At 37.2% G+C, this 27,090-nt stretch overlaps 1 long non-coding RNA gene across 1 annotated transcript; it reads left to right on the top strand.

The window, feature by feature from the left end:
• The first annotated feature begins 1,007 nt into the window (after nt 1-1,007).
• LOC150080327 (uncharacterized) lies at nt 1,008-24,703 on the top strand. Its single transcript, XR_016547354.1, has 3 exons — nt 1,008-1,142; nt 5,138-5,194; nt 24,599-24,703. It is a non-coding gene; the product is annotated as an uncharacterized LOC150080327 (long non-coding RNA).
• The last annotated feature ends 2,387 nt before the right edge of the window (nt 24,704-27,090 follow it).

Below are 27,090 nucleotides of genomic sequence, written 5' to 3'. Positions count from 1 at the left end.
TTGACACAATGAGGTAGAGAGATTTTAAGCCAGAGAAGATCAAAAAGAGGAGATTCCAACTTACCAAGTCTCTGACAGGGAATATTGGAATGGACATATGCACAAGTACCACCTTTGAGGTGAAAGGAATCATACAGTGAATAATTTGGGCAACTGAGATGAGCAGTAGTTGAATCAACCGATAACTGAGATTCTGTCAGAAAAAGTACATGAAGTTTGGCAGACCGCAAGTGGAAATGAACATCATTGAGATTAGATTTGAGACCACATATATTTGTGAAATGAACTAGGAAGTGTTTGGGAGATTTAGATCTTTTCACAGATAAGCTTACTCTGTTAGTTTGCCAATTCATGGTGTATTCAATAGTAAGAAAAAGTGGGGGGGGGGACATGCTGTATGAAGTAATGAAATTTTTGGATATGGCGTAAACTTGGGAAGAATATACCCAGGTCCTTGACATAATGTGGCCTCGACAATGCCCCCCACATACACACTACTTGGACTTTCTCAAGTCACTATCTGGCAGAGTAGATGTAGCAAGATTATGCACTAGCTGAGCCGGAAGCCTCCTAAAGAGTTACCAATAGGTTCGGTCTGGTGTACTAACTAGCAGCTGGCTTGCGAACACCGTTTTAGAACTGTACCCTCGAAAAGTAAGGAACACTGGATCTCGCCATGATGTTCATCATAACTTCAAAAGTCATCAGTCATACTGAATGATGGAAGAGATGGGGAATGGTTGAGTGGAACCTAGCTCTGGAGACTAAACATGGGTTTCATCACTTCAAGCCTCCAATAAGCAAAGTGGTGGTATTGAAAGTGGTGGTGATTGTTGCGAGGTTAATGTAAGGTTATTGCTGCATAAACTCTGCTTCTTTGCACAATTTGGTCAATATTAATAATCATAAAATATGATCATTGTTAGTGGTGATGATAAAATAGTAAAAAAGATTATGTAAAAAGACTGACATAAAATTAACTAAAGTACAATTTCTTTTAGCACGAAATGAAGACTCGTCCTGATGTAAATAACAACAGTGTATCAAAATTAGAAGACTTAGTAAATGCTTATATGATTCTAGTAAAGAAAACAGTGTCTGATGTCACCTTGAAATATATATACTGTTTTCTAATTAAAGAGGTAATGTACTCAAAAATAATTTTTCTCATTAATTTATTTAATAAAAAGCCCTATAATTCTAGTATGGAGCTTATCTACCAACAGTTTTGCAAAAATTCATGCCATAGTGAGATTAAATTGAAAATTTTATTACTTTCACTTGCATGGAGCACCATTACCCATTACATTATATTGTTTTAACAAGCATAATTCTAGATATTCAATTTTTTTTTTTTTTTTTTTCATGTATGATATACCTAACTAATAACTGGCACCCTTAAGAGTAGAAAGAGAATTTTTGGAAGATGAATATATGCTGAATTTTATACTTAATGAATATACACTGTAAAAATGTATAACTCATCAAACTTTTCAAACTCTGCTTGCAAAGAGGAAGTGATTCTCTGCAAACCTTATCCATTAGAGGAACAAGTTTATATACTGATGTCAGCTGTAATGATACTGAGTCTGAAAAACACGATAACACAGTGAACAGTAGTGAAATATCTGCATATTTGAAATCAATATTTCAGACAATTCAACAATTGTTTGGTGATATGACTTAACCCTTTTTGATTATTCAGTTGTGCCTAAGGGAGAAAAATATTCTGTCTTCTCTTTTTTGGCTGGTAAGAGTAAACAGTGACCTTAAAGTAGATGAAAAGGTAATATTATGTTAAGTTTGCTCAAAAGAATTGCTCTATATTAAAAATATTCTAGTTGAATCAAGTACAGGCATTGCTTCTTCTAAAACTGTGAAGGAGAATAAAGTTAAAATAATTTAGTCTTTATTGACTCAGAGCTTAATTCTTCTATGTTTTCTCAAGATCTGTGTAGAGCTGATTTGTAGCAACATACTTTTCATTATACAGTGGGCATAAAATAACTACTAGTAAAAATATGTAAATGTTTTGGTGTAAACATATTAATTTACATACAAGAAAAAACAAGTTTTGTTATGGAGCCTCAATTTACCTGGCTGCAGATATTGCTCAAAATTTCATCTTTCTCTCTCTCTCTAAATCAATAGCAGTTTCAGTTTCAGCAAGGAAATTTGAACAGTGGAGAAGAGTTGAGCTCAAGACACTTTCATTATCTTGATTTGGATTTGCCTCTTTAGTTGTGCAACATCATTTTAATCATATCTACAGGCAGGCTTTTAGGTAATACCATAGCTAGTAATTATCAGGTTGCAAATCCAGACTGTGAGGTGGCAATTTTCCTTCACAAGCTTTACTCACTGCAGTTTCTTCAGCTGCAGTGGTCTCTTAATTCAGTAACTCTCAGGTGAATATGTGGTGGGAGCTCCATCCTGTTGAGAGGTCACCTAGTCCAGTATCCCTCTCTGTTTCAAATCTGAAATGGCATTTTCAAACACAGTTGCACATTTCTGTTCATACAGAAACGAGTGTCCATTACTAATTTCTTCAAAAAATTATGGTTCAGTTATGAAAGTGAATGTGAAACTGCACCATACTCTTATCTTTGCCTGTAGGTTTTCTACAACAAAGTTATGTGTATCAGCAGCACCTTAACAGTACAGTTATGCATTTAAAAAAATAAAGATAAGAGCTGGCTTTGTCAGATTATAAACATAATCTAGCCATTGTTGATCATATTGAAGTTGAGTAATATGTAGAATTCAGACAGCCTTCTAAATTGTAAGACAGCAACTCTTAAACTTATAAAGTTACAGTTTCAGGATATTGTCATTATTTTGAGTACAGTTGTCTTGGATATTTGTAAACATTTGGATACATATCTTGCACTGCATTCTCCTAAGAGTGAAGTTGAGAATCATTCTTTTACAATTTGACTAATCTCACAATATTTTTTACCTGTATTGTGGACTTTGATGTGTTCCTTATTTTCATATTTTCCTTTTGCTTTGAAGTCCCATAATAAAAATAAATAATAAATAAATGTATTAAGATTGTAGATCTATCCTTCTTTTTATTTATTTGAGATCTAATGTATATTAGTATAAATATATGTATATATTATAACCCCCCAACCATAATCTTTCCTCACAGTTCAACTGAAAGCATAATTTCTTTAGGTTGAGATGGCATCCCTGAGAGGAAAGTAAATTAAATTTGCCTGCAATAATTTTTCAAAAGTGCAACTGTTTCTCCAATCCACAAAGGTGGACTAAAGAGGTGTTGGAAAAGTATTGATTTATGAGTCTAACTATCATGAGTGGCAAGATCATGAAAGTCCATGGTTAACAGCATATGCAGGACCACCTGTGAAGCAGAGGCTTTGGCTGACCAATCTAGTTAATTACTGTTATGAGATCATATGATAATTAATTGGCTGCACGAAACAACACTAACATTATATATTGGAAACTTTTTGATATAGTTTCCCACAAAAGGTTATTTTATAACTAAGAAAGAGCTGGAATGACAAAAATTATAATGAGTTGAATCAGGGACTAGTTGAAAAGCAAGCACCATTGGTAGTTAGTCACAAATGAGCATTCTTCAGAGTGAACTAGCAAGTGGAATCACCCAGGGTTTGGTGCTGGGGAGCTCTCTTGTTTCTCATCTTGATTAATGACATTGAAGAGGGTGTAAAGGGGAAACCTGTCAAAATTTTTCAGGTAATTTGAAGGTTGAGAGGGTGGTTAACAACCAGAGCCAGACTATGTTGCTTCAAAGTGATTTGGATCACTTAAAATATAGAAAAAATGGCAGCTGAAGTTTAGCAGTACTAAATGTATGGTTATGTACCTGGGGAACACAAATCCAAGAATGAAATACGGCCAGACACAAAGTTTTCCATACAGTGTGAACAGGTAGCCAGGATTGCTCATGACATTCTACTAATGCTTTATTGGACTTCTGCAATTAGAGAAAAGGATATCATTATTTCTCTATGTAAGAGAATGGTGAGAAACTGCACTTGGGATACTGTAGGTCTCTGGAGGCCATGTCTTAAAAAAAACGACTTTCAGGTTGGGTTCAAAGAAAGGTAACCAGGTTGGTAAGGAACACTAATTGTTGTCCCTAAGAGGAACGGTTTAAGAGATGTGGACTAAGTTTGGGAAGTAGACATGATGGTGGGGGAAGGGGGATAAATGAGGACTATAAAAGCCCTGAAGAGAATAAACCAAATGAATAGGGAGCTTTATTCTCACAGATAGGAGAGACAAGAACTTGAATGCACAAATATAAAATCTCATAAAGAAACAAAGCACTGAATCTTGTGAAGCTTACTTAGAGACAGTATATTGTAGATCATCAGAATAAATTATCTGTGGTTAGTGTCAAGGGTGGCTTAAGCAGTTTAATAAAATTCAGAATGGAATTGGATGGTCACTTTTGATACTGGAAAAGATATGACTTTTGACATTGGGATAGGTATGAGCGATTGAAGGGTTTTTTTTGGCAGATGCAGTCTGCTCTTGTATTATTTAATCTGATGAATTGCTTTATTTGAATTTTTCTATCATCTTGTCAATTCAGTTTGTATTACACCATTGTATAAAAATGTAAATAGCTCTTATTGAAATGGATCCTATATACCTCTAAAGCTGTACACTAGAAATTTCAGAGTAATTCTAGTGAATATCCACATAAATAGGAGTGTTTCTTAAATTTAGATCACTCTTTTTTTCACAACTAGTTTTAAAATTTATGAATGAATCTATAAAGTGATCCTACTTAGTGATGATTCCTTTTATGAATAGAAAATATAATTTAATTAATTTGGTGATGATGATAATACATGATGATTATCCATGAATTAATTATATATGGAACACTCTTATACCATGCGGGTAATTGAAATTAATGAGTAATTCAAATCTAGTAATTCAAATTTGATACAAATGTGACGATTCAGGTTAGATATTGCTAGAACCTGTCATCAAACCAATATATGAGCATTTAACAGCTCCTTATTTCTTATCAATCTAAGACTAAAATTGTTTTTTTTTTAATATTTTATTTTATATTAAAAAAAAAAAAGATTTCATGCCCATTGGTGTAACCCTGTATTTTGTTTGGCAGGTGATGTGTGTGATTAGAAATAATCTTGTTCCTGAATTCTTGGAAAAGAAAAATGTGGTAAGAATCAAATGATGGTAAAATAAAAATAATTTTATTTATTGAGCCTAGTTTAGCAATTCCAGAAGATAAATAGAATATTTTTTAAATAGAACTGTACATGAATTGTTTATTTTGATGAGAACTGTTCATCATTAGTTAACTTCCCTGGAAGGCAGGAACTAGGAAATTTACAAGTATGATGGAAGAAACTAGCACATATCCTAACACCAACAAATGTGGAAAGCTTGAACACACACACACACACACACACACACACACACACACACACACACACACACACACACACACACACACAGTACGCTGAATTTTCTGCCTACGCCTAGCCACTGGGATATAGTGAGCCTTTAAAGGATGACTCACAAGGAATGTACATAACTTCAGAATGTGATTCTTAGATCATTCCAAGTGTAAAATGTATCAGTATGGGTCCAGCTCTAAACAGCTGTGGATCTATTGCTGAATTTTAAACAAGCTAGGTAGCATATGAAATGTGTTGCATTTTTCAGGTGTATTTGACATTAAATTAATTTAATTTTCATTTTCTGTGATTAATAGAAGTTAAAAAGTAAACAACTAATTACTAATTCATTAATAATATAATATATAAATTCAATTCTTTTCACATCACTGCACATGCTTTAATATTCGTTCAGTTTTTTTTGTAAGGCTTTTCCCTTTTCCTTCTGGATTTTAATAAATATTGAACTGTAACCTATATTTCATACATTTTCTTTGATTTCAAAAAAATTAAAGAAAATCTGTGACATGCTCATCAAAAATTAAAACTCTGTGCAACTTTCATATGCCCAGAGTTTGAATTGAAAACTTTTCCTTTCTGTGTGTCCTCTATATTACCCATTTATTTTTCTAATAAATGCACAATAACAAACATAATGTCCAGTGCTTCAGCTGCAATATATAGACATCCTATGTTATATATGTGAAAAAATATCATAATAATATTTTTGCCAGATTTTATTTATTAAATTTTAATAAAATTTGGGGTGACTTAATAAAACAGAAAGGCAGATGGATATGGTGAAGTTTACGATCACGTTTTAATGGTATGTTGTTGTTGTTGTTGTTGTTGTTTGTTATTTGGTTTTTAGGAGCATTAGCAACTAAGGCCATATTGCTCCGTGATATGCGGTGGTCATTCCCTGACCTTTCCGCATCCTCCATATTTGGTGGTGACGGGCTCGAACCCCAGTCTAATCAAGAAGCGTGTGCTATGCACTGCTGCTCCTTCCCACCTGGCTTTAATGGTATAAAATACACAAGAATAAGTAAACATGTACCTAGTATGAATAAGCATTGTACTAGACATGTCTGCTTATTTTATTTGTATTTTTTTTTTTTTTTTTTTACCTTTGAAAACTCCACAGCCATTTTAAGAATTCAAATAGCTGTAGTTCCACAAGCATTTAGAATCAGTCCCCCACTGATATATAACATTTTTAGCTCAGAAATCACATCCATCACAGGACATTTGGCCATAATATCATCTACACCCCCCCCCCCCAATTTTTATATGTGAAGTGCAATAAAAAGTACAGTTTATCAAGACAGTCATCGTAGATTCAGATATGAAGGAAACAGAAACTATTTTCTTTCCATGTCGAAATGGCAACAGTCTTCACCAAGATAAAATGATTAGATGTTTGCTATGTGTCATGGGGCTACTTCCAGAATTTATTGTATCCGTACTTAATGTACATTCACTGCAACTATTTACACTCTTATCTATATCCTACTTCTAGCAGATACACAGAGACTTTTCCCTCACCCTGTGTATATATATATATATATATATATATACATACTGCGTATATATTAGTCAAGCAGCACACATATGTATATATATATATTGGTATTAGGCGAAGTATTGTTTATGAATTTTGTTGTTATAGATCGTTCATTGAGATCAGCACCGATTAATGCCATCTAAGTGTAAGATTATACATTACATTGGTCTGTATTGATAAGTACTAGATATGATGGAAAAATATCGGTATGGTAAAGCAGTAGCAGTTTTGGGTGAGATACGGTGCAATATGTGGACGCCATGTGCGTCAAACTGGGCTGATACATTGAGAGGGTTAGCCCTAGACAAAGTCCCTTTTAATGTATCTACATACCCATAATTGACTCTTTTTTATAATTTACCTCATTGCTTTATAATTTTGGCCGCTGTATTGTTATACTATTTTGCCTCATTATTTTATATATTTTGCTCTATCTCTATCTTATAGTTTGCTCTATCATATATTACTTCCATTTCTGCTTTCATCTTTTTGCTCTACGTTTTATCATTTGTTTTACTCTCACCTTTTATTATATATTGTATTATATGTTATATCTCATATCTCTAGGTTTTGCCATGGTGCTGGCGTTGGCCTATGCACGTTACTTGGGTGTTTGACGCACATGGCATCCACATATTGCACTGTATCTCACCCAAAACTGCTACCGCTTTACCATACCAATATTTTTCCATCATATCTAGTATATATACAGGGTGATTCACTACCAGTGCAACAAACTTGCAGGGGTGTAGGGGGGGGGCACAAAGACGAATCGGAATCACATAGCATTGCAGGGTCCGAAATGCCTTCGTCATGCGGTAGAGGACGTTGAACGGGAGGTCGCGTGAACAGCGATCCCGCTGGAAGTCAGTATTTGCGAACCATTTCTGTTGAAGAAACCAAGTAGCAAAAGTCCTCTGGAGTGGATAATCCGCAGGCTCCAATGATTGGACATGTTGCAGATGGTATGAACTCATTTGGTTTGTTGACAGTATCCTCCATACAGTGGATTGGGAAATACCCAATCGTTGGCCTATCGCTCGAGTACTCGTACTCGGATTGCCTTCTGCAAGATGTAGGACATTCTCCTCATTGTCTGGCATTCTCGTCGTTTGCTCCCGATTCATGGTACCTCTCGTGAAACAACCAGTCTCACTTAACCTTCTGTGCACACATGCGAAAATCGTATGATGAGGAGCATACCTGTGCGGGAAACGTTCCTGATACAAGTGCAGAGCGGCACGCCCATTACAGTCCGCAGCTCCATACGCGAGGTGCATGTCGGCCAGTTCAACGTTTGAATACTCGTCCATCTTACTGCCTCGGAAACTGGTTCGCAAATGCTGACTTCCAGCGGGATCGCTGTTCACACAACCTCCCGTTCAACGTCCTCTATCGTATGACGAAGGCATTTCGGACCCTGCAATGCTATGTGATTCCGATTCGTCTTTGTGCCTCCTACACCTCCTGCAAGTTTGTTGCGCTGGTAGTGAATCACCCTGTATAGTCAAGCAGCACGCACACACACACATGTGTATATATATATATATATATATATATATATATATATGTTGTGAAAGAAGGGGGGGGGAATGAACCGGAAAATAAAACGCTAAGATTTGCACTGATTGACAGTATCCTCCATACAGTGGTACTGATTTTCCTTACTTTTGGCTTTACGTTTTTCATTTTCATAGCGTTTCACTTACTTCTGTAAGGTCATCCATGATCTGTATGCAGCACTTTTATTAGCACACTAACGTAAATTCAAATTTAGTAAAATTATATTCAAAATTTGTAAAATTTTAAGTTTAAATTGTAAAATACCACGTGGCTTTTCACACGTGAACCTATGCATACAGAACATGTCGGAAACAGAAGTAAGAGCATTGCTGTCTTTTTCATGATTTTGGTGGATGACCTCTGATGACGACACAAAAATTATGAAAGACACTGCAATGTTATTTCCACCTTGGTTGTTTTTTCAAAACTTTTGGTATTTTTCAATCAGTGCAAATCTTATCGTTTTATTTTCCGGTTCATTCACCCCACCCCTTCTTTCACAACATATATTGCTCCCAGGGTATACGGTATATTCATTAGTTTTAATTTTATACATAAAGCTCGTTAACATGTTCTACCTACAATATTTTATACTTAAAATATTTTATATATACGTATACACATTATGGCTGTAGGATACTTTTTGCTATAGCAGTGTCCCTGATCCATAAATTATGTTATTGTAATTCAGACTTATCTAATTTCAAACTTAATTTCAAACCCCCCCCCATATCATATAGCTTCTGTATATCATTATTCTTAATTATATATATATACATGTGTGTACTGCTTAACCTACACATGGACTTCAGAATTCAAATTTGGAAAGTCTTTCGATCAGAGGCATGGTTAGTGAAAACAATAAGAGAAAGTTTCACTGACATCACATTGAACTGTGAAGTTTTGAGAGTGTAATGTGACAAATAGCAGTTGAAAGAAAAGGCTATCAGTACAAAGAAAAGTGATGTGTAAAAAGAATGAACCAACATAACAAAAAAAAAGTAGAAGGATGAATATGTTAGTTATCTGATGGCACCAGACAACTAACACATTTTCACAACTAACATTTCCCCCATCTCTGCCAAAGTAGAAGGACAGTTTAATCTGTATTTATTACACTTACTCCAATGTGACAGTGGTGTGTCATAGGCATATACAAAATATTTCATCACACAAGTGAGCCAGCTACATTACACACAATTATTTTTAATGCTAACTGTTGTTTTAATTTGAATTGACAATCAGAGCCACTAAAACACTTGTAGTTGTCAGTATGTAAAAAAAAAAAAAAATTGGTTTTCTACCCCACCAAAAAAAAAAGTTGCTTGGGATTTTTGGTGTCTCAAATGTAGTCCCCTTTGACAAGAAGACCCTTGACGTAATGATTATTGCCTTGGCAACAGATTGGTGCATTTTAGGAGATGATAAGGAATATATATGTGTATATTCTGAATCAGAATATATATACATATATTCGGGAACAGATGTCAAGAGATTAATATGAAATTTCACTAAACAACCTTTGTAATAGCAAGTGGATAATTGTAATAGTGCAAGGAAGTCACAGATTTTCACTGCACTGGCTGAAAAAAAAAGTAGATAAGAAAATGCAAATTATTTTCTTCCCTCCTCACATGGGTAACTATCCTTTTAACCTTTGAATTTATTCAAACTATCAGCCTCAGATACTTGTGAAGGCCACCTGTTTCAGCAATCACTGACTCACTGACTAAAAGAAAACTTCCTACAATCTAGTCTAAACCTCTTCCCCTGTAATTTCAATTTATGGTTCTGGAATTCTTTATAACAGAAAAACTTCACCTTCATCCATTTTGCCAACCCCTCTCAGAGCCTTATAAACCTCAATCAGGCCACCTCTGAGGTACCTGGTTGCCAAGCTCTGTAGTCCACATAATCAGTCTTTCTTCATACGGTCATCCTTCTGCCGATCTCACTATTCAAGTTAACCGTCTTTGGACCCTTTCAAGAAGCCCAATGTCTTTTTTCAGATGAAATCTCCATACTTGAACACAGTGTTCCAAATGTGGCCTTACAATTGCCTTAAACAGTGGGATTATGACTTCCTATTTCTACAGGATAGCATTCTATAAATCATCAATAGGACACCATGGGCTTTCCTGGCCACCTGTTTACACTGCTCAGAAAACTTCATATCTGCCTGCATCATAACTCCAGATCCCTTTCTTCTTCTACTGTTTTTATTTTAACCCCACCAAGTGTATAATTTATTTTGTGATTGCTATTCCCCAAGTGTTACCTTGCACATTAAAATGCAGCGAGTGTTACTTTGCTGCATTGCGCCAATAAAACCAAAACCAAACCAAACCAAACCAAACTTTGCTGCATTAAAACATAGCGCCACTTTTCTGACCATTTTTGAAGCCTCTTGAAATCATCCTGAAGGAGAGCTGCTTTGGTACTGATCATTAACTACGCTTTGTATAATCACGACCCACCTCAGGGACCGCCAGCAACAGCACTCTCGATCGACCCCCCTGAGGTCTCCATGGTCGATGTTGAGCCTACAGTAGAAGAAGTGAAAGCAGCCATACAATCCCTGAAGCATGGCAGGGCACCAGGAGTGGACCAAGTCACCACAGAAGCGATCAAAGCCGGGGGAGATGTACTGCTTCGCCGACTACACTCACTCCTCAAAACCATCTGGTGCACTGAACAAATTCCGTCAACATGGAGGAAAGCCATTATCGTACCGATCCACAAGAAAGGTGATAACCGGGACTGCAAGAACTACCGTGGCATCAGCCTCCTTTCTATCATCGGAAAGGTCTTTATGAAGATCATCCAGTCAAGACTGCAAAAACATCGCGAGCAAACCAGTCGAGAAGAACAGGCAGGATTTAGACCCGGGCGAGGATGCTGTGATCAAATCTTTGCCATTCGTCAGCTGATGGAGGAGAGGATCCGGTGTGGACAGCGAACCGTCATTGTTTTCATTGACTTTAAGTCTGCTTTCGACTGTGTCCACCGGCCTGCCTTATGGAAACTACTAGAGGTTGAACATGTACCTCGAAAAGTCATCACACTCCTCCAAACTGCATACAACGGTTTAACCAGCCAGGTGCGCATCCAGAACGATTTATCAGAGGAATTTACCATCCAAACTGGAGTCCGCCAAGGGGATGTAGCCTCCCCGTTGCTTTTCAACATCGTGGTTGACGCCATTATGAGGCAAGCATTCAGAAACAGACAGGGCATACAATATGACAAGGATCACTATGTGACTGACCTGATGTTTGCTGATGATAGTGCTATCCTTGCCAGTAACGACGCTGAAGCCACGGACATCCTCTACGACATTGCCCGCATTGCCCGGCCATACGGTTTGAAGATCAATGCTGGTAAGACAAAGGCCCTGACAACAGATGGGTCGCAAGCCACCATCTATCTCGAAGGCGTCCAGATCGAGCAAGTGCAGGACTTTAAATACCTTGGGTCGCTGGTCCAGGAAAAGAAAGTTGCATCCACCATGGAAATCCACAGCAGAATTGGACAGGCGGCCACTGCGTTCGCCTCGCTCAAATGGTGTCTGTGGAAGAGGACCAACATTTCCACAAAGACTAAAATCCGACTCTTCTGGACTTTGATCCTGCCCATTCTTCTTTACGGATCGGAAACATGGATTTGTCTCAAGTTAGATTTGAACAAACTTGAGGTATTCCAAATGCGATGCCTGCGGCAGATCTTGGGCATCTCTCTTCGCGACCGCATCACTAATGATACCATCCGCGCCAGATGCCAACAGCAACCAACCATTGCCGACCAAATCCAGAAGCGAAGGCTCAGATGGTTTGGCCACGTATGTAGAATGGGCACGAACAGAATACCATCCACACTCCTTTGGAGACAACGACCCACCCAATGGAGCATCCAACGGACCGCACCTAGGAAAACGTGGGCCAAGCAAGTGGAAGATGACTTGAAGAGCCGACGTCTCGACCTTAACCAGGCCAGGACTGAAGCCATTGATCGTAAGGTATGGAAGAACATCACAGAGCAAGTCCGAAACCCTGCGGCACCTACAGCAGCATACTGGTTGCGTGGCCAACCGCCTCCCCCAGCTGCCAGCTAAGGACCAAAGAAGAAGAGAAGAAGAACTACGCTACCAATCTACCTCATCTGCAAATTTTTACATCACGCTTTCTATCCCTTCATCAGTATCGTTTATGAAATTCAGAAGCAACATTGGGGGTCCTTGGGGGACCCCCAATCTGACATTGCACAATTCTGAAGAATATCCATTAATCACACTCCTGATGCTGCACCATTCTGAAGAATATCCATTAATCACAACTCCCTAACTTCTCATGAAGGACTGAGTCAAAAATGCCTTGCTGAAATCCAAATAAACTACATTTAAATTGTTCTCTACATCCAGCTCATGAGTAATTGTGTCAAGATAGTCTACTAATTAGTTAAACATGATTTTCCTTTAACAGAACCATGTTGTATCTATCTAAATATCCCTGGATTGCATTCTTAATCATTGCCTCTAAGATTTTCCTACCACTGAAGTCAATAACTGGTTTGCAGTTACCAACTTTGCTCTTAGAACCACTTTTATGTATTGGTGATAAGTTGGCACTTCTCCAATCCAAACATGCCCTCATAATTAACTTCAGTGTTTCAATATACTCTGTGGTGGCCTCCCTCAAGATTATTGGGTATATGCCATCAACTCCAGGAGCCTTACTTGCCTTTATGCCCAAATGTTTTTCTAATAAACACTATAATTAACATTAGCATTAGTAGAGGCATTTGATGCAAGAAAGCAAGATTATGCAGCATCAGCCAAAAAAAAAAAACCACTTCCACTTCACCCCTCTCTTCATTCGAAATACCTGTCCAACTGAGCCTTAAACTTATTTAGGCTATCAACTTCCACGACAAGGAATGGAATTCTGTTCCACCAACCAACCACCCGCTGGCTAAAGGCAAATTTCCGCACGTCTATCCTACCTCTGTCTTTCCTCAATTTGAATTTATGCCCTCTCAGGTGATTATTCTGAGCAAGAGGAAGACTCCCATCAGCATTGAGCATGCTCAAACCATTCAAGGCTTTATAAACCTCTATCAGATCACCTCGCTGGTGCCTAGTCTCCAGATACTGTAATTTGCAAAACTTAAGCCTTTCTTCGTAAGAGCACCCCTTTGTTCCATTCACTAATCTTGTTGCCCTTCTCTGTACTCATTCCAGCAGCTCTACATCCTTCTTGAAATGAGGCCTCCAGACCTGTATACAGTACTCTAGGTGTGGCCTGACACAAGGGAATAATCACCTTATCCCTGCTAGAAAAATTCCTATATATCATTGACAATACACCATGAGCTACTCTTGCAGACCATCTGCACTGCTCAGAGAACTTCATATCTGCCTGCACAACCACCCCTAGGTCCCTTTCATTCTCTACCACTGTCAGTGTAGTACAACAGAGTTGATACGTTGCTCTGGGGTTGCTGTTTCCCATATGTAGTACTTTACATTGTCAATGTTAAACTTCATTTGCCACCTCTCAGCCCATCTGCTCAACCTTTCCAGATCCTGTTGCAGCAGCATAGCGTCAGTAGTGTCTTTGACAACCCTGCCAACCTTCGTATCGTCTGCAAACTTGGACATTAAGCTTGATATACCATCATCAGTATTATTTATAAATACAGAAAACAATAATGGACCCAACACTGAACCCTGAGGGACTCCACTGATAACATTAGTCCACGATAAGCAGTGTCCATTGATTACCACTCTCTCTTCTCCCCCTCAACCACCCCTTTATCCATAGCAGCAATTTGCCTCCAATGCCACACTGCTCCAATTTGTGCAGCAGTCTCCCATGTGCAACAGTATCAAAAGCCTTTCTAAGATCCAAGTATATAATATCAAATTTATTCCCTGCATCCAGTTCTTTTGTGACTGCATCATAGTATCCAATCAAATTGGTCAGGCAAGACTTCCCCTTAACAAAACCATGCTGTGTCCGAGCTATAACTGAAGTCTTGTCTAGATGATCCTGCAGTGCTTCTTTAACCAGTGCCTCCATTAACTTTCCTCGAACAGAAGTTAAACTCACAGGTCTATAATTACTTGTCAGCCTTTGATCCTCCTTTGTGAATTGGGGTCACATTTGCACATCTCCAGTCTGTGGGTACCTCCCCTGAGTCCAAGGAAGCTCTCATAATTATGGCTAAAGGTTTGCTTACTTCCTTTGCTGCCTCCTTTAATATAACTGGATAGATCCCATCCACCCCAGGTGCCTTTCTTGTGTTTATCTTCAACAATTTCTCCTCCACTTTACTCTCAGTTATTACAAGATTCTCTAGCTTACTGCCAGAGTTGAATACACCCCTGGCATTCCCCTCGCTGAATAACTCCTCATGTGTGAATGTCGATGCAAAATATTCATTCAGTTTGTTAGCTACCTGAGCAGGATCATCAACACTTGACCCATCGATATCAAGTGCACCAATCTGATTCATCCCGTTCCTTCTAGAGTTTACATAAGTAAAGAACTCTTTGCTGTTTTTCTTTGCATCCCTTGCCAAAGATTTCTTGTAATCTGCCTTCGCCTGCCTAACCTCCTTTGTAACTTGGTTACAGATAAACTTGTATCTATCATAGGCTTCTGTGTCGCGTGTTAATTTGTATGTATCCCATGTATTTTTCTTCTCTGCCATATGTCTCATTAGTTTATCTGACATCCATTTACAAATACGGAGGATGTGGAAAGGTCAGGAAATGACCACCATATCCCGGAGCAATATGGCCTTAGTTGCTAATGCTCCTACAAACCAAATAACAACAACAAGACATCCATTTAGGTCTAAACCTTGAACAATATTTCTTAGTTGGTATGTAAAGCCTAGTAGCTTCCAAGATAAATTCTTTGAATGCTTCCCATTTTGAATTTGCTGTTGGTAACATCATCAGTTAGTCCCACTGTATAGAATTTAAATACTGTCTCAGTCTATCGTAGTCGCCTTTACGAAAGCAATAACCCTTCCCTTTACCCATGATGGTAGTTACCTCTTTGAGTAAATCCCACTTCAGCACACTGTGATCTCTTCCATCTAGTGGTTCATTTATCTGCAGATTCTTAATGCATGAAGAATCACTACTGATAATCAAATCAAGAGTATTACTCCCTTTAGTTGCCTCCCGAACATGCTGATGTATAAAACAATCATCCAATAAATTCACAAGAGCCTTGCTAGTGTGTGTGAGTGACCAGCCCCCAAATTCCAGTCAATATCTGGGAAATTAAAATCCCCCATTAAAAGACTCTGTGATTTACTGGCCCACTCTATTTCCCTGTACAGTTTCTTATTATACTCATCAGAGACATTAGGCTTATAGCACACTCCTACTCTCAATTTTGATCCCCCAATGCTTATGTCACACAAACTGACTCAACACTGCACTGTCCAGGGATGTCGACTGACCTCACTTCCTTGGATTTTATGTGTTTCTTAACTAATAGCATAACCCTTGCTCCCTTCTGTCCTTTCTGTAGACATTGTACTCCCCAAATTCCAGTTCTGCATTCCTTATATCTGTGTGACACCACATCTCTGATATCCCAGCAATATCTTCCTTTGATATTTTAAGCAGTACCTCAAATTCATCAAATTTATTTACTAAACTCCTAGCATTGGTTTACACGCAAGTATACATGCATCTGTTTCTATTCTTAGCTACCCCTAACACAACCCACGTGTTTACTTGTACCGCAATGACTCCCAGCAGTCTCTGAAATATCCTGCATCTTGTTTTTCAGGCTTCTGTTCATTCCAATAGAAGCAGTGCAAGAATCTCTTTCACCTCTGCCAGTGGCTACTGTTAATCTATTAGTCTTTGTCTCCCCCCCAAGCTAGCAGTTTTCCGACCCACCTAACACTGCTTCAATAGCATCAGCAAATATTCTTGCACCCTTTCTATTTAAGTGTATCCCATCCCTGTAGAAGCAATCTCTCCTGTTAACAAGTACAGTCCAGGCTGGAAAATATTCTACCTTCTTGAGCCTTGCACAATCTTTCCAGGGCCAAATTGATCGACAAGGCTCTCATCATATACTCCCTCCTATCGTGTCTGGGCAGAATTGCAGACACTTTCAAATTCAACCCTAATTCTCGGCTTTTGTTCAACAGTGACCTGTACTTGTTAAGTAATTCTGCCGGTCTCCTCCTCTTGATATCATTAGTGCCAACGTGTACAACTATATCACCTTTTGTGCCCTTAAAAGATGATATCCGCTCTACAACGTCATCAACCTTTGCCCCCGCCAGACATACCCTGGTCCTGTTCCACCTATAAATTTTGAAATAATTTTGAAATAACTAATTTGATATGGTTCAACTTCACTTGCACAGCCTCTTTTCAGCATGAAGGATCTTTCTTCAGTAAAGACAGATGTAAAGTACCTATTCAATTCATCCACATTTGCCATTAGTTCCTGTATTTTAAGCCCTATATGTCATCTAAAGTCACTAAAGTCGTGCCAAACGCAGACTGTGGGTCAGACCACAACCTGGTCTTAATGAAAATGAACATTCACCTAAAATCAATGAAAACTGAAACAAGAAGAAACATTCAAATGGAATTTACAGAGACTCCAAGATGCAACAGTAAAACAAAAGTTTAAAGAAAATGTGACACTAAAATGTGACAAAATTGCAGACAACTACAAGAGAAAGATTTCTCTCCTTGGAACTAGCTGGAAGCTGCTATCACTTACACAGCTGAGAACTGCCTCACTAAATGAGAAGAAAATAGGAAAAAGCTATGGATACCCCAAGAGGTTATTAAACTTATAGATGAAAAGAGACCTTGGAAAAGAGGTACAAATGAACAGGAAAGAACAAGGTACAAAGCATTGGATAAAAGAATTAAACATCTGTGTAAGAAACTGAAAGAAGATTGGATTAACAAGCAATGTGATGAGATCGAAACCTTACAATGACTGAATAAGACCTGACAAACATTCTTTAGAGTGAAAACTGAATGGTAAATCAAAGCGTTTATGGACATACATCATCAAGGGAAAAAAATGGGAACTTTATTAGCATTAGCATTAGTAGAGGCATTTGATGCAAGAAACCAAGCTTATGCAGCATCAGCTTAAAAATAAATAAATAAATAAAAAATAATAAATAAAAAATAACCACTTCCACTTCACCCCTCTGTTCGTTCGAAATACCTGTCCATCTGAGCCTTAAACTTATTTAGGCTATCAACTTCCACGACAATGGATGGAAGTCTATTCCACCAACCAACCACCCGCTGGTTAAAGGCAAATTTCCTTACGTCTATCCTACATCTGTCTTTCCTCAATTTGAATTTATGCCCTCTCAGGTGATTATTCTGAGCAAGAGGAAGAATCCCATCAGCATTGAGCATGCTCAAACCATTCAAGGCTTTATACACCTCTATCAGATCACCTCGCTGGTGCCTAGTCTCCAGACACTGTAATTTGCAAAACTTAAGCCTTTCTTCGTAAGAGCACCCCTTTGTTCCATTCACTAATCTTGTTGCCCTTCTCTGTATTCGTTCCAGCATCTCTACATCCTTCTTGAAATGAGGCCTCCAGACCTGTATACAGTACTCTAGGTGTGGTCTGACCATTGCCTTATACAATGGAATAATCACCTCCCTATCCCTGCTAGAAAAGTTCCTATATATCATCGACAATACACCATGAGCTACTCTTGCAGCCCGTCTGCACTGCTCAAAAAACTTCATATCTCCCTGCACAACCACCCCCAGGTCCCTTTCATTCTCTATCACTGTCAGTGTAGTACCACAGAGTTGATACGTTGCTCTGGGGTTGCTGTTTCCCATATGTAGTACTTTACATTTGTCAAAGTTAAACTTCATTTGCCACCTCTCAGCCCATCTGCGCAACCTTTCCAGATCCTGTTGCAGTAGTATAGTGTCAGTAGTGTCCTTGACAACCCTGCCAACCTTCGTATCGTCTGCAAACTTGGACATTAAGCTTGATATACCATCATCAGTATCATTTATAAATACAGAAAACAATAATGGACCCAATACTGAACCCTGAGGGACTCCACTAATCACATTAGTCCACGATGAATAGTGTCCATTGATTACTACTCTCTGTCTTCTCCCCCTCAACCACCCCTTTATCCATAGCAGCAATTTGCCTCCAATGCCACACTGCTCCAATTTGTGCAGCAGTCTTCCATGTGCAACAGTATCAAAAGCCTTTCTAAGATCCAAGTATATAATATCAAAGTTATTCCCTGCATCCAGTTCTTTTGTGACTGCATCATAGTATCCAATCAAATTGGTCAGGCAAGACTTCTCCTTAACAAAACCATGCTGTGTGTGAGCTATAACTGAAGTCTTGTCTAGATGATCCTGCAGTGCTTCTTTAACCAGTGCCTCCATTAATTTTCCAGGAACAGAAGTTAAACTAACAGGTCTATAATTACTTGTGTCGCCCTTTGATCCTCCTTTGTGAATTGGGGTCACATTTGCACATCTCCAGTCCATGGGTACTTCCCCTGAGTCCAAGGAAGCTCTCATAATTATGGCTAAGGGTTTGCTTACTTCCTTTGCTGCCTTCTTTAATATAACTGGATAGATCCCATCTGCCCCAGGTGCCTTTCTTGTATTTATCTTCGACGATTTCTCCTCCACTTTACTCTCAGTTGTTACAAGATTCTCTAGCTTACTGCCAGAGTTGAATATTGTTGACAATGACTTCAAACAAGTCTTTGTCATCATATTGTCTATGATGACAAAGACTTGTTTGAAGAGACTGAACACCAGATATCTGATACCATATTAAACACCACCCTACCCATTGAGAAATGAGATACAAGACGTGATCTGACTGTTTGGTCGTCCCGGAGTATAAACAGAAAATTTATTTTATTTATTTATTTATAAACAGACTACCCAACGATGAATGCCCTGGATGTGACACCATCCCTGATGAAATGCTAAAAGCGGTGGCTGGACATGGTAAAAATTTTTTAGTGGATGCTCTCAAACACATCTATGAAAAGGCAGAATTGCCTGAATCCTTTACAACATCCATCTGTATCCCAATACCACCATGAATGGACTTCGGTCCAGGGAATGGTCGTCTGAAAACGGGAACTTAATGGAATTGCCTGTAGGTTTGTAGTTAAAGGCTAATTTTGGGATCTGGTCTGGGTTCATTCTATGTGGCTGATCCATTTTTCCTGATACCGTTTTATGTCATTTACTATGTTATCTTCTGTTAATTTCTCGCGGATATATAAATTTCTTTGGTGGTCTACTCTTGTAAAGCCTAATAATGGTCTTAAAAATCTCATTTGTGCTGCTTCTAGTTTGTGTGCATATTTCTTTTTTATGACCCAAGTCTCACAGCTGTAGAAGAGGGCTGGTTTTGAAGTGATATTGTGCAGTCGTAATTTTGTTTCAGTTGTCATTTGTTTTCTGAAGTGGCGTTTAATCGTTCCATTCATTTTATTATATTTTTGTAGTTTAGTGTGGATGTCTTTCCCTTCATTTGATATTAAATTTCCCAAATAGGTGAGGTCAGATATTTGTTCTATTATTTTATCATAAATTTTTGTATCCCAATCCCAAAGAAAATGAATTCTCAAGAATGTGATGACTATAGAACTCTGAGTTTAATCACACACACATCAAAAATTATCCTGTCCATTATTAATAGAGAAATTGAAAAAGCTATTAATAATGAGCTGAGTGACCAGCAAAAAGGATTTAGAAGAAAATTGGTAACAATAAACGCCATCCTTGAATTAAAAATACTTTTTGACAGATCACTGGTATGGAATAAAGAAATCTATATCTGCTTTATCAATTTCCGAAAGGCTTTCGACCAAGTGAAACATAAGAAACTCTTCGAAATACTAGACAGACTGGACTTCAACAAGAATGCATGCAAACGAATGCATTATTAAGAAAATATGCATAAACCAAAAACTACAAATGATTAACTCAGAGACCTCAGGGGTGAAAATCAAAAGAGGAGTTAGACAAGGATGTGTCCTCTCTTTAATATTTACAGCAAAATGGTAATGAGGAACAAAACTTAGGGATTAATTTCAATGGTATTTGGTATAACAATCTTGGATATGCTGATGATATGGTTTTATTGGCTGACAACAAAAATGACATAGTTATCCTATTATGTTTGCTAATTGAGGAAGGCAACGACTACGGCCTTGAACTAAATGTAGGAAAGACAACATATCTAAGCAAAACACACAAAATCTAAGGAAGTGCATCCAGTTGACATGAGTGGACAGTGCAATGTTGAGTCAGTTTGGTGTATCATTAAACACTGGGAAAGAGAAAATGAGAGTAGGAGTGTGTTATAGGCCTAATGATTCTGATGAGTACAATGAACAATTGTGCAGAGAAATAGAATGGGCCAGTAAATCAGAATGTCTTGTAATGGAGGATTTTAACTTTCCAGATATTGACTGGAACTTGTGGGATGGTCACTCACACACTAGCAAGGCTTTTGTGGATTTATTAGAGGATTGTTTTCTACAGCAACATGTTCGGGGAGCAACCAGAGAGAGTAACACTCTTGATCTGATTATCAGCAGTGATGATTCATGCATTAGGAATTTGCAGATAAAGGAACCACTAGGTGACAGTGATCACAGTGTGCTGATGTGGGATTTACTTAAAGATGTAACTACCATCAAGGGTAGAGGGAAGGGTTTTTGTTTTCGTAAAGATGACTTCAGTGGTCTTAGACAGTTTTTAAATTCTATACAGTGGGATCAACTTATGATGTTAAAAACAGCGAATTCTAAATGGGAAGCCTTCAAGGAATTAATCTTGGAAGCTACTAGGTTTTTCATACCAACTAAAAAATACTGTTCAAGATTTAGACCTAAATGGATGTCAGACAAACTAATGAGGCTCATGGCAGAGAGGAAAAATGCTTGGGATGCATATAAATTATCAGGAGACACAGAAGCCTGTCGCAGATATAAGCTAGTCTGTAATCAAGTCACAAAGGAGGTTAGGCAAGCGAAAGCAGATTACGAGAAATCCTTGACAAATGATGCAAAGAAAAACAACAAGGACTTCTTTACTTATGTAAACATAAGGAAGGGGATGAATCAGATTGGTCCACTTTGATGTTGATGGTTCGACTGTTGATGATCCTGCTCAGATAGCTGACAAACTGAATGAGTATTTTGCATCTACATTCACATGTGTGGAATTCTGTAAGGAAGGGGAGTACAGAAGTTAAACTCTAACAGGGAGCTAAATGATTTTGTAATAAAGTGGAGGAGAAATTGTTGAAGTTAAACATAAAAAAGGCACCTGGGGCAGATGCAATATATTCAGTTATATTACAGGAGGCAATGAGGGAAGTAAGCAAACCCTTAGCCATAATTATGAGAGCATTCTTAGATTCAGGGGAGGTTCCAATGGACTGGAGATGTGCAAATGTATCCCCAATTCACAAAAGGGGTTCAAAGGGTAAAGCAAATAATTATAGACCTATTAGCTTAACTTCTGTTCCGGGGAAAATAATGGAGTCACTTGTTAAAGAAGTGATGCAGGATCATCTAGACAAAACTACAGTTATAGTTCAGGCACAGCATGAATTTGTTAAGGGGAAGTCTTGTCTGACTAATTTGATTGGCTACTACAATGTTGTAGTAGGGTTATAATCTATATTTGTTCTCTCTACTACGATGTTGTCACAAAGGAACTGGATGCAAAAAATAATTTTGATATCATATACTTGGATTTCTGGAAAGCTTTTGATACTGTTGCACATGGAAGACTGCTGTACAAATTGGAGCAATATGGCATTAAAGGCAAATTACTGCAATGGATAAAGGGATGGTTAAGTGGGAGACAGCAGTGAGTGGTAAGAAATGGACACTGCTCTATGTGGACTAATGTTATTAGTGAAGTCTCCCAGGGTGGTGCTCTGCCCATTATTGTTTTCTGTATTTAACAATGGTATTGATGAAGGTATATCATGCTTAATGTCCAAGTTTGCAGATGATACAAAGGTTGGCAGGGTTGTTAATGATAGTAAAGACAGTATGCTGCTGCAACAGGATCTAGAAAAGTTAGGCAGATGGGCTGAGAAGTGGCAACTGAAGTTTAATATTGGCAAATGCCAACTATTGCATATGGGTAGCAGTAACCCAAGAGAAACGCACCAACTGTGTGGTACTACACTCAGGGAGGTGGAGAATGAAAAAGACCTAGGGGTAATTGTGCATTCAGATATGAAGTTCTCTGAGCAGTGCAGACCGGCTACCAGAGCCAGTCATGGAGTTTTGTCAATGATATATAGGAATTTTGCTAGCAGAGACAAGGAGGTGATTATATCTTCGCATAAGGCAATGGTCAGGCCACACCTTGAGTACTGCATACAGGTCTGGAAGTCTCATTTTAGGAAGAATCTAGAGTTGCTAGAACGAATACAGAGAAGGGCAGCAAGATTAGTGAGAGGAACAAAGGCATGCTCTTACCAAGAGAGGCTTAAATTCTGCAAGTTGCAGTATCTGGAGACTAGTCACCTGCTAGGTGATCTGATTGAGGTGTACAAGGCCTTAGATGGTTTGAGCAGGCTCAATGCTGATGGGATACCTTCACTTGCTCAGATTAAGAACCTGAGGGGGCATAGATTCAAATTGAGGAAAGACAGTTGTAGAATAGATGTGCTGAAGTTTGCCTTTAGTCAGCAGGTAGTTGATTGCTGGAACAGACTTCCATCTGTTGTTGTGGAAGTTGATGGCTTAAATAAATTTAAGACTGAACTACACAAATGTTTGGAGTGACCAGATGGGTGAAATGGGAAGCATTTTTTTTTTTTTTTCCGGCCGATGCTCTTTAAGCTTGCTTTCTTACATCATATACCTCAACTAACGCTAATACTAATCTGAAAGTCAAAAAAGTTAGTAAAACTGAACCAGACATTGTGATCAACAACATGAAAATAGCGAATACAACAGAATACAAATATTTGCGTACCTATTTTACTGACTCTAGAAATCAGGAAAGAAAAATAAAGGTAAGAACAGCTATGGCCAAAGATGGCTTTTCAAGAAATAAAGGGCTCTTGAGGAGTACTGTGGGAATTTAAACAAAGAAAAGAATGATTAGAACACCGGTTTGGCTAGTTTTTACATATGGAAGTGAGTATTGGACCTACAAGAAAAGGGTGCGACAACAGATTGAAGCATTCAAGATGTAGTGCTTCAGAACATTAAGAATTCCATGGACAGAACACATGTCAAACATTGATGTCTTACACAGAATGAGAACACCAAGATCTCTATTAATGGAAATGATTCAAAGGAAAATGAAACTAGCAGGACACATGCTAAGAGGATCAGCTGGACAAAGAACACTGACAGTCCTCAAAGGAAAGGTTGTGGGAAAAAGATCAAGAGGAAGGAGAACATGGGTTGATGACATAAGGATGTAGACGAAGTAACAAAATTATGCTGAGACCAAGAGGAAAGCTTATGATATAAAGAACTGGAGAGACATGGTGCTGCACCGTCACATTAAGGAAACCACATAAAGAAGAAGATATCATCTAATTGGTGAGTAACGATGAAGTCAAGAATATTTTCATCCCTAGTATTTTCTCTAACATGCTGGTACAAATATTTTTTTTGTTATCTGGAACTCATTAAAGTTTCTGTAGTAAGAAATTTTAATGTGTACTACTTTTAAAATTCAGTGAAATATTCATTGTTCATTGAAATGTTTAGTTAGAAAGAATCAAATATACTAAATTAAAAACAGCTGTAAAATGAAAAAAATTAAATTATAATTTTTGAAATTTGATATTTTCATATATGACTTTAGCTATGTTCATATTTGACTTTCAGTTATTTTTATATTTGATTTTTAGTTATTTTCAAAACTTCAGTTCTCAGAAATTATTTTTAGCCTTAGTTTTTTTTTTTTTTTTTTATTTACCCAAGTGCATAATGTTATTTCATTTTTACTTTTCAGGATAATTTGTTATATAATGTATCGGATGAAGCACAGAGAAGGAGAGAACTGGAGATACAGCGAGATTTACTTAAGCAGGCAATGGACATCTTATCTAGCATCTAATTGCTATAATGAATTAGTAATAAATAAATTCAGAATTCTAATAATTTATTTGCTGTGAATTTTTGCATAATTTTAGTGCTGACAACTGAGGCAATTAGATCATTGAGATTTATTTTTGAGGATGCACGTGCGTATGTAATAAAGAAAAAAGCATCTAAAATGACTTAGTTATTAACAAATTAATTCCATTTGTTGTAAAATGAAATATAGCTAATTAATTAATATACAATATTTTTCTTGTCAGTTACAGCAGAAGAGTTGTCACACTATATGTAAAAATGCTATTAAGTAGAATTTACACTTTGTAAAGTTGTTAAACACAGAAGGTGTTTTTTTATTATTATTCTCTCAGCTTTATATGTTGAGATACTGTACATATATTTTTAAGCATTCTTTACACACCTTGAGATTATATTGAATAGGTATAAAATTTTATATAATTATTATTTAGAGAGGAAGCTTTTGTACTTATTGTTTTTTTTTTGAATAAATAAAAAAATATGGGATGGTTAGGTAATTTAATACAAACATAAGGAGTCTTTGTATTTACTATACAATAGAAATATTTTTATATACAAAATTTAGTATATAAAGAAATATTTTAATAAATTTTAAAAAATGGGATGGTTAAAAAGAAACACCAGAGAAAATCTAAAATCCTTGCATTTTCTGTAGGCTGTCTTTTTAAATTTCTGAGAAGTTATTTTCAAAGTAGCTTTGCATGATGGATTCTTTTACAATAAAAGTATCTGTAATAATACTTTAATATCTGGACTACTGGCTGTGATGTGGGATGCAGCACTGTTATGCACATTTCTAGATAAAGCCCTTTCAGTGCTACAAAATAAAATGAATGGCCTAGAACTGCACTAGAACAATTGCAATGTATTTATGAAATTCCTCTGGTTGCTTGAAATCGCAGTTCAGTATAAATGGAGTTTTAAAATTTTTTATACAGTAATATAATTAGTAGTTATTGATATCACTATGTTCTTTCATTCACGGAACCCAAGTGAAGCTGTACTCCTCAGTAACAAAGAGCATGTGGACAGATGCTTTCTGTTTGGCAATAGAGTGTACATAACTCGCTTAAGTGTTTTGTTATGTGTTTGGGCTTTTTAAATTCATTTTGTTCACCCTCCCTTAAACCCAATGTAGAGAAAGTGTGATTCTCAGCTCTCAAGCCTTCTTTGCACATGCTGAAAATTATGCTTGACAACGGCCTGAGTTTGTCAGGTGTGATTCTCATTAAGAAACACACTTATAGAAAATTCAGACAGGTCAAGCAGTGTCTTAAAAAAATATGTACAAAGTTAAAGGTTATAACCTAGTCCAGCAATAACAAATACATTGGTACCAGTAAATATAGCCATTTTTCATTTCTAGTTAGAATAACATATATACTTTCAAAAAAATGAAAAGTGCTAATTGGTTTCACCTAAATCAAATTGCAAGAAATCAAAAATACATTATTACACAGATGAAATGAATGCTACAGTTTTATTTTACAAATAACACTTAAAAACCATGAATTAAACACAACTGTCCCATATTCCATTAGTTACTGAATATGCATTGTTGGTTATGCATGATGTTTACGTTCCTTTATGGACATTTGTGTACATAAAATATATATGAAAATGTGTGGGGTACTGCTTGTTAGCACCACTTTACACTATTAGTTCATTTATTAATTCAGCATTAGAATGCAAGCAACATACCTCAGTCACTAGTGTTTCTTTAGTGGATAATGACACTCAATTGAAGTACATATATATATATATTTTTTCTGTTTTGCCTGAAGTAAATCTAGTTTCATGTTCCTTTGTATATATGCCTAAAACTGAGGTTGCAATTGCTTTTCTTCTGCACCATGTGGAAGAGATGGTGTTTGTTTATTGTTTAGTATTTGCACAAGGTCAGCTAAGTCAGGAATTTGCTGGAGAAGGTTTGGGATTGCTTGTGCAAGCCCCCCTTGCTAAAGTTTTTTAGGGATTATCTGAGGCTCCTCTTTAAAAAAATTTAGACTGATAAAATTTCTCAAATAAGTCCCTTGTTAAATTGGCAGCATATCCCTGAACAAAGTCCATGAGGCATCAGTATAATCTGTCTGTATAGATGACTTTACATCTGTAAATGATGTGCAGAATACACATAATTTAACACAACAGTCAGTGGTATGGTTTGACTGTTTTTCAAGATGAAAAACTTGAGTTTCTGAAAGAGAAAACAATTAAAAATGTGGTTTATCTTTCAGTCAGTTTTGTTTTGTTGTTGAAGTCATTACAAAGGATTACTGCCATAGTAAACAATATATGTTTCTTTAATAAAAGTTGAGAAAAGACAGGATTTATTTATTACTGTACAGCATTTATTGCAGACAGTAA

Source organism: Mastigoproctus giganteus, chromosome 9 (genome assembly GCF_048544385.1).
Source record: "Mastigoproctus giganteus isolate SK-2022 chromosome 9, ASM4854438v1, whole genome shotgun sequence".
Taxonomy (NCBI): domain Eukaryota; kingdom Metazoa; phylum Arthropoda; class Arachnida; order Uropygi; family Thelyphonidae; genus Mastigoproctus; species Mastigoproctus giganteus.
The sequence above is the reverse complement of the archived record's forward strand: the minus strand, read 5'-3'. Positions and strand labels throughout refer to the sequence as shown.